The sequence below is a fragment of the Lonchura striata genome, chromosome 3 (genome assembly GCF_050655825.1).
Source record: "Lonchura striata isolate lonStrDom1 chromosome 3, ASM5065582v1, whole genome shotgun sequence".
In the NCBI taxonomy this organism is placed as follows: Eukaryota; Metazoa; Chordata; class Aves; order Passeriformes; family Estrildidae; genus Lonchura; species Lonchura striata.
In genome coordinates, this window is record NC_140705.1 from 104,241,596 (window position 1) to 104,251,636 (window position 10,041).

A 10,041-nucleotide genomic window follows, 5' to 3' on the forward strand; every position below is an offset into this window, starting at 1 on the left:
TTTATGTGATGTTGTATCTAAGAAGAATTTTGACTTTCATTTAAATATTCATGTTTCAATTGTCATTCTCTTTTGCTGTAATTTACTTTAATTTTTATTTGCTTTTACATTTGTTTCTCCAAAGACAATACTTTGAATGAAAGGTATTTGAGCACCTCATTCTCATTGATTTGTAAGGAAGAAAGTATGCAGGGACGTTGGAGAATTTGGCCAGAAGCCCTCTACATGTTTACAGAAGACTTAGAAAAGCATTGATGAGAAATTCACAACTTCTTGTCATAGCTGTGCTGTGGCAGCAAGTCTGTATTGAACAGACCATGTCTTTTAAAAAAAAAAAAAACTGTTTCATCTACATGCTAATTTTGTATTTAGCTTTTAATTATTGTTTTGCATTGATGTCACAAGTAAGAACCAAGATTTCTTTGATGAGTCAAAAGACCATTCATTAGCAATCAGATTCAACCACATTCAGTAAGTCCTATACACCAGTCATCAAGATTGATACAGCTTTCAGGATAGAGCTGAAGCTTTTCACAATTTTTTAAAAACTCTCTTCTTTTTTACAGTAGGATAAACCTGATAGTTTAACAGATCAGCATTTCTCTGAGAATCTTCTACCCAAAAGGCAACTTTGAAAAAAACGTGACATCTAGTTAGTACAAAGTGTCACCTGAATCATTTATGTAACATTCCTCCCACCATACTGCTGATAATATCTTCAAAAAATTGGGTGAAGAGCTACAACAAAAGTGATAATGGAAGAGAAAAGCCTGAGATGTGAAATGACAGCACAAGAGGTACAATTTATACTTCACCTTGTCTAAAGGATAAAACCAAGGCATTTTCAGGTCGTAAGCAAGTCAGAATTTTTTATGCAAGACAAACAGCATCACTCTGGTTTTATAATGTGGCAATTATGCATTTACACTGTTGTACACATATATTCATTAGTCCAATTACCACAGTGTTTACCTAAAAATAGTATGGGACAAAACCAAGCTAGGTTCATGTTCATGAGAAATTTTTTGGCCATGTTTAGTAGCAAAATTATGGCATTTGGAAAAGGTACACTTGTTTTATTTGTCAGCTTCACAGAAGAGGAAATAGACATTAGTGATGTTAATGTTAGTCACCCATATTAATGGGAGCTGGAGTGTCACTGGATCTTATAAAAAGTTCAAATACTGTTCTGTGTTAGTTATCACTCTGCCAAAGAAGCTTTCACTGTGCCCTGAATATTTAATTACATGTGCTTGTGCAATACTGGCCTTACTTAGATTGAAACAGGAATTCATCATATGTACTCTCAAGACAACTGAAAATTAAATTTAGGGACCTAAATATTATCTGTCTTCATATTCATATTAATTGAGATAATTAATTGAGATTAATTGAAAATCAACATACTCAAGGAAAAAATGTACCTTTAAGAGATCTGCACAAGAACAAACTGAGAGTTGATTTTGCACTTTGCAAATGCCTACGTAGCAAAATCCATGTCGCTGAAGGCATAGATTTTGGACAAAAAAGGCATCAGACTTCTCTGCACTGTTTTTCAACGAGTATCATTGTTATACCTTCTCCATCCCAGTGGAGATAGATTTTCCCTTCCTAGAACCAATCTCCAAGACCTCCACCACAGGACTGGTGCTCTCACTCTGCACATTCAGCATGGAGGCTCTTTTCAGAGACCTCCCCTGCCACACACAACAGGCCCACTAATCTAGGATGTCCCAAACGAATTCGCCACACAGAGTTGGGGACACATTTAATCTAGAGCAATACTTCAACAAAAGCCATTTTGCTCAGCAAGAGTCTGAAACCTCTCCATCATACCACCCATGACTGCGTCTTTGATTGATGCTCATTTTGATGCCTGTGAGCATTTATTGTTACAGACCCTTCAATCCTGGAGCCCATGGACTCCAGCATCTCCACCTGAGCCCTGAGCTGCTGTTCTGTCTCTTGGTTAAGGTGATTGCTACACTTATTTTTAGCCCTGTCCCCTGCTGTCTCTGGCTGGCAGAGTCTTAGGGTCCCTGGGCTCCCTGAGTGATCCCTGGACTTGATTCATCCCTGGATGTGCCTGGATCTGCAGCACATGGCTTTGTTTGTCCATGGCTTTGTTTGTTTGAGCCCCTGTGGGACTGTGCTGTGGTGGGTGAGGACATTGTCCTGCTGAGGTCACCCTCAGCTCCTGCCTCATCCCCCATCACGGAGCAGCCCTGCTTCTGTTGCTCCGTGGAAAAAGAAATGTATATTATAAATTTCTCTCCTCTTTCCACAATAAGCTCTCTTCAGAAAGAGATGGTAGAAACTAGAATGTTTTGAAGTTATTTCTTTGATATATGGCTGCATTACAATGCCGTCGTGATATATGTTTTAAATTACATGAAGGGATGGAAAACAAAATAATAAAACATAGCTGGCATGTTTTAGTGTGCACTACTGTGATCCATAGTTCGCTGACAAAATAAGACCTCAGGGTGAGGTATTTATATTAATTTAGCTTTAATACCCTTTTGTGCTTTACCATTTTGCTTTATTTTCCTCAGTTAAGTTTTGTGCTTTGTCACAATGTTCCTTGTCTTTCTCCATGAGCTGTAGTCAGGAGTTTATTACCAGCAGGTTTTTCTACTTCAATTTTGCCATTCCGCTCCAGTATTGTAAAACTAGGAAAATAACTTAAAGCAAAACAGCATTTTTCTGTATGCCACATACTAACTCAATCTACACAATTAACAGAGAAATGGATTTCCATGGTCTTTCCCATAAATGAGGGATATTCACCCCAGTAAGGATTTTCAAGATATTATCTATTTATACACATGAAAAAATATTTTTCACAAACTCCCAGAATGTCTGGACAAGACTGACTGTGAGAGTAAATATACCTGACCCGCTGACTGCAAATATGTAGGGGAATTACACCTTTTTCAGCACTGAAGAGACAAGTGTTTGCCATCAAGAGGCATTGTGTAGCACATGGCATTGGCTGGTCTCCTGAATCTGCCACTGTTTGCCTCACAGCTGGCATGACACTTGCAATGGCTTGTTTTCTAGCCACTCATATACCAGCTATTGAAAATAATATATTTACTTCAAAGCAATCATTCAGTGCAAAGTATGCAGGCAGGGTAGTACCTATGCTGACAATGATACCTGATCCTGTCACAGAACAGGAATCTGTTTTTGTCTTATGATTTGTAATGCAGGATGGTGTACTCAATAAAATTACTCATTGTTACATCCTTGCTTTCCCAACAGATGAATAATTAATATCTATCTATGCTGATCTATAAAACTAACATTTTATGTGACAGACATCATTAATAGTGAACATTCAGTATAAGGAAGAACTGCATTATATATCAGAAAGGTCTGAGCTTTAGATATTAAAGCAACAGTAGATTCAAGCATGTTTTCATAGTTGAAAAATAATTAAAAAAAAAAAACACTTTTCCTTACTGTGAGTTTGTCTTGGTGATCAATCTGTTTTATTACATGCTGGTTAAAAACTCAAATTCAGAAACTGAAACCAGCATAAACTTTGGCTGCTCTGTGTTTAACAAAATGCTTCCTTAGATTGTGCAATAGAATATTTTTGTCTGGGGTATTGGCAGTTGGCATTTCTGGTGAAGGATTTTTGCTATTTAAAAAAAAAATTGATCTGGTGCCTTATGGCTTGGATTTACAGACACCATACAGAATTTTCACTCTTGTCAGCTCTTTTCTGACAACAGCTCTGAAGTGAGAAGTAGATTACAAGGGATTCTTCTTATAGCCACTGATCTGCTTTCCATTGGTTATTGGGATTTTCCAGTCTTTTACATACTTCACATTTTGATAAATCTGACACAGTAAGAGACAAAGCACAGTGCATTCAAATGTCACTATCATCTTGCTCTTTTCAAGCCTGTGTTGTAAAAGGGATTGAGGAAACCTTTTTGCTTGCTGATAAAATTATCTCACTGATTTTTCTTTTAAATACACTTGTATATATACCTCAAAAATTTTATAACTATGGAAAGTTGATATTATTTAAAAATTTTAATTATCAAAGTCATTAATCCCTTTGGATAAGAGAATGACTATTCTGTCATCATCTTCTATACCATACTGGTATGCTTTCCTTTTTCTTTTCACAATTTTGTCCTTAATTTTCAGCTTAGTTTAAGCTTCAGCACTGACAGGTATAATGTTGACTACTAGAATTTTATACTGCAACACCAAGAGCTGTGAAATTCTATTATATTTTGGGGTCTGCTCTGCATGAGCTGCTTTGTTATCCTATTTTAATTAAAAAGATATGTGTATTATAATACTACACTAAGATCCTTGTGAAAGTTACAGTCATTGAAAATTGAAAAAAATATTCTAAGTATACATTAGAAATAAATACATATTTTTAGTGAAAAAGACCCCAGATGATTGAGTGGGTGTTTTTTCCCACAATATTACTTGTCTCTTTGCATTTTCAGATATCAAGGCTGGGCCAGTCCTGAAGTAACAGGATTCATCTTACAGATGTATCACTAATTTCAGCTATGGTGGAGTTGACATTTGATTCTGCATTTTCTAATTTATTCTAAGTTATGTACACTCTAGTTAGATGTGCATAGATGTGTGATTAATGCTTTCAAAAGGGGTATGTTTTGTTTAAATGGGTATTCATATATGTGAGAAGGTAATATATGAACTGCCTGTGTTTGATGAGAACAGATGGTGTTTCTATTCCTTCGTTCCAAGGAGAGTACTAAGCAAAAGTTTGCTGAAATTATTTCCATAAGCCAAGGATACAAATGTTAAAGAGACCTTAGGCTCCAGTTGCCTGGGACCACAATATTGCTTTTGAAGTTATTCACCCAAAGTCAATATTTAACTGTTACAGTACTTTTGTGAGTAATCAAGTATCACTGCCCTAATTTATTTCTTTGCTATAGGCAAATTTTATTAAATATTCTAAGATTGAACAGACTACTTATGAAAGTTTCTACAAGTTGTAAATTCTTGCAACCAAACTGTAATTATCTAACTTCATAAAAATACATGACTAACATTGAGAACAATAGCACAGAAGCTAAACTAATTCTGGGTTTTTAACAGCACTTGACACTGACAAACAAGGGAACAGTAATGTGGTGCAGGAAAAACTGTAAAACAGAACTTGTCAAACTTTGGGAACAGGTAAAACACTTCTGGAAGATTTTTTTTAGAATCATTTAGTTTGGAAAAGACCTTTAGGATCATTATGTCCAACCATTAACCTAATGCTCAAGTCCACCACTAAACCATGTCCCTAAGTACAATACCTGCATACCTTTTTAATACCTCCAGGGATGGTGATTCAACAACTTCTGCTGGTTCCAATGCTTGCCAACACTTTACCCAATCTAAAACTCCCCTGGTGCAGCTTGAGGCCATTCCCTATTGCTTGTGTTTTGGGAGAAGAGACTGACCCCCATCTGGATACACCCTCCTTTCAGGGAGCTGTGGAGTGATGAGGTCACCCCTGAGCCTCTTTTTTCTCCAGGCTGAACACCCCCAGCTCACTCTGTCACTCCTCACAGGAGTTGTACTCCAGACCCTTCAACGTCTTTGTTGCCTTCTCTAGACATTTTACACCCTCTTCTAGACAAAAGATGTTGTACAACACTTCCAGTTTCTGTAGTGATTCTGCTCTCTCATGACTCTCTTCCCACATAGGTTTCTTCCTGATCTTTACCCATGTACCATGGCTTGGACAGTCCAGAATGAAAAGCAAGGTATGGTCCAGCTGGCACTTTACTGTTTGTAGCAAATAATATAAAATAAAATCAGTTTTTACAAACTATGCAATATCAGACCTCATCATGTGGCTAGAAGACTGCCAAGAAACACATAACATTACAGCAGTGGTTTTAGTGACTCAGTAGCTCCCTTCCATGTCAGCAGCAACCTGCTGATGGGGCCTGGCAGCACAGCTAATGTATAGCATTTTGTTTCAAGAGGTCTAGGTGTATTCTGTCTCTCTTAATGCCCATGACCAGCAGATATGACTTGAAAGAATTTATTTCTTCATAAAATTGTTCCCAGAGTCAATAATGTCTTGCTTTCATAACTTTTTTTCTCCAGAAGTTTGTGTGCTCATCTGAAAAGAACGAAACCCCCGAGCTGTTACTGAGTTTAAAATTAGCAACTTTTTGTCTTAAAGCTATGAAAAAAAAAAAGGATATTTTTTTCAGGTGGATTTTCATGCAGGCCCTTAAAATTTAGCAAACACAGGAGTTTTCTACTGAATTTTAGGTTACATAAAAGAGGTTTTAAATTAATAATTTTGGCCATAAGAACTCAGAGTAAGTGCATACATGGAGGAATAAAATGGATTGCACTTCCAAAGAGAAACAGTCTAAATCAAAAATGATTTTGCTTCAGGGCCTTTTCCCAAGGCTGTTAATATAAATGCTGATGGAACTGTGACCACTGAGAATAAAGGAAATCCTACCTCTAGATGGTTGGTTAGTAAATCCAAATAGAACATTGATGTGCAAGATCATTATAGGTTACCATTTCCTTGTCAGAGCTTCAGAATATGTGTCTGTTTCTCTTGAGGTTACCCCATTGCTAAATATATGTTCTCATAAAGCTTGATTATGGTTTTATTAATGTTTTTTGTGTAATTGTTCATCCTGCTTAGGATCAACACTATGGAGCATAGACAGTAATACTTCTAAAAGCAAAGAACAGTAGGAAAGAGCCATGCTTTTAACTCATTTAAAAACCCCAGAAGAGAACTGAAAACTCAATCAATTGTTGGACAAGTTAAAGAGTCTGTTACTCCAATGTTTTAAAACCCAAGGGGGTACTCTCAGGGGTATGTGCTCAGCATCACTTTCAGTAATGGTAATACTCAGCTGACTCAGAGGTAAAAGCTTCAGATATTTCATCCTAAGTTGCATGCAACTCCAAATTTGAAGTAATGGTTTACTTGAAAAAAAGGTAGGGAATGGGCACCAACACTTCTAAAACACAAGGTTATTTTTATACAATGCTTTAAATATTATTATTTCTGAATCCATATAGAAATACTACTGCTTATTTGTCCACATTTTGTTTCTATGTGCATTGAGCTTGAAGAGCTTTTCTAACAGAAATCAAATACTGTGACCAACCCCTTGCCTTGCTTACAGTGGTGTTTTTGGATCTTTAAAAAGCAAACCACAATCCATACTGGATAGATAATACTGGGGAAAGTTTTCCCTGTTAATAGATACTTTAATCTGGTCCTGGAGATCTCAATCCTACAAGCTGACTTTTTTTTTTTTAAGAAACATCATGTTTTATCTCTTTGCCTTTAAAAAACACTTTCTGGGGAAACACATCTTTGAATATTCCAAATTCATTAATATTTTAAAACAGTGGAATAGAATGCAGAGTTTCTTCCCTGTTTTTTTAGGGAGAATACTTTAAACTGCTTGCTTCTTCAATTTGAGAAGAATGATTGCCCAAAGTACTAATCATTGCTAATAAAAGAATATAAACTTAGGCAGTATTTGTAAGTCAAAACCAGTAATTTTTCTTCAGTGGTGAATAAACTGAAAGAAGAGATTTGTTTCTCTACTTCTCCTCATAGAGGAGCATTTCACTGCTTGTTGCCTGCCAGCACTAAGAAAGGAAGGCTTCTCTAAGACTATCCTAACATTTTGTAAAGAATCACAGCTGATTTTTGCTACAAGAGAAGAAGGAAATACAAGCTGAGTGAATTAGAATTGTCGACTTCTATGGTTTGCCATAATCACTAGGACAAGGGGCAAGCACAGTTGAGTATCACTTATTTTAAAATGCTTTCTCATTTACTATTGATTGTGATCAGGAAAAGATCTTGCTTTCTGGTGAACTTTGAAAAAAAGGTTTGTAAATCAAAGGTATCCTTGGTTAGCTGTAAATTGGCATCTCTGTGGATTTGCACTTGAAGGGCATCAGAGAGAGAAATACAATCATCCCTTTAATACTACGCATACCTTAAAAAAGCATTTAAGATTATAGGCTAAGTACTACCTAACAGTAAAGAAACTCCCTGAATTTTACACTTACTGTATTCTTATCAGTCTCTGGGGTTTACTTGTGGGTTTGTTTTTTTTCCTATTTGAATATGTAACTCTGCAATATCTCTTGCTACCTGCAATATGTTTACACAAATCACTACAGGCACCTGATGTAGACTTAGATAAGGAGCAGTGTTACAAATCTGAAAATATTCATCTATATACAAAAAAATAATGAGAAGCTATCTTTTCTTTCAGATACTCCTATAGAGAATACATTTCCATGATCTCTGGATATTTAAGTACCAATTCTCAAGCACTTTTAATTAATTTTTTTAAGGGAGAATGATATGAAATGCCAAGTAAACAGTAGCAAAATTGCCCTTCTTAAACTTTGAAAACAGCTTTATGATTTGTCAGTTTAATGAAATTATGTAATTGTAATAATTGTAATAATAATAATAATAATAATAATAATAGTAAGGTAAATGCCTGAAAAGTGGACAAAAAAAAACTATTTAAATAGAATATGTGCTATTTTATTGGAAACCCAACAAGCAATCAATGCCTTAATGAGGACATTTTCTCATTTTTAAAAGAAGGAAAGAACAGTATTAATGTTTAATTATTTAGATTTAAGTACATGAAAATGGTTACAGTTAACGCTATAGCCAAATACTCAAAACACCTGAAAATCAAAGAATTTAAGTAAAACTGTCATTCAGTTTTTAGCTAGTCTCAATATAACTAATGAGACGGAAGAAAAATGCACTCAACTCCCCATATCCTCTTTTATCACCCTCTTGACTTAAACACTTTTGTTTTCCAGATTTCCAAAAAGTGCACTCAAAGTGTGTAGAGCTTTTACTTTGCTTTAGATTTCATTTTTTTTCCTAGAGACTAAAAAGAAAACCCACCTCAATGTCATATGACTCTCAGATGAATATTTAATCATTCTCTCCATATCCATTTAGATGGATCATAAATGCTGTCTATTTTCATGTTGCAGCCAGTCCATTAAAATGAGTTTATCTTTTGCCTGGTTTAAGTTGATAATCCTTTTTGCTTTTATGTATATATCCTATTTACTTTGAACAGAATAGCTCTTAAATAGCAATATATTGGTCATGGTATAAAAAACTCCAACTATAAATTCACAAGATTTGGTTTAAGAAACATCAATATTCAGCAAGTATGCAGCATTTCAATATTGTTTGGTAACTCACTTTTTTGCTGTATATTCAATGAAGAAAAAATATTATAAATGTATATAAATTTAAATATATTATAAATTTCTTTTTTCACATATCACTAATTCTGTAAAGGTTTTAATGTACTGTGGTTTAAACATCCCCAATTTTAAGTTTCTTTTCAATTTTAAGAGACTTTAGTACAATAAGAAATAGCTGTGAGTTTTCTGTAAGATGATTCATCATAAAAAAAATGTTGTTAATGAAATTAAAACAATGTGTTTTAAATAGGCATCAAGCTCAGATCTTTACTACAAAACAAATAGTATCTTAGACTTTATAGTGCTTCTATCAAGAACAAAAGTCATTGTCCTGAATGCATTACTGATAATCTTCACCCATTTACCACACACAGCACGAATAATTTTATGTCTTCCCTTAATAATTGTTATGCATTTCTTTGGGTTTGACTGAAAAACAAGAAAGAACCTCCTGAAGCCATTAAATTATGTAACTCATAGAAAAGGAAGCTCCACAGGAACTGGACATGAAGGAAAAAAACCCAAAGCAGCACATTTATTTTACATAGGATAAAGTATGGTTGTGTTTCCAGGCATAAGATATCCAGTCAGTGACAAGGTTTGGGAAGACACATTTTAGTTGTTTAACTGTGGTCACTACAGCCTGGATATAAAGAAGGACCATGACAATGACCATTGTCATCAGCAGGGTGACAAGGAGGTATTGTGGTCTTTAAGGAAGCCTGAAAATTATTAAAGCATCTGCACTGCACTGTTAGCAAACCTACTATAACCATGGCATTAAGT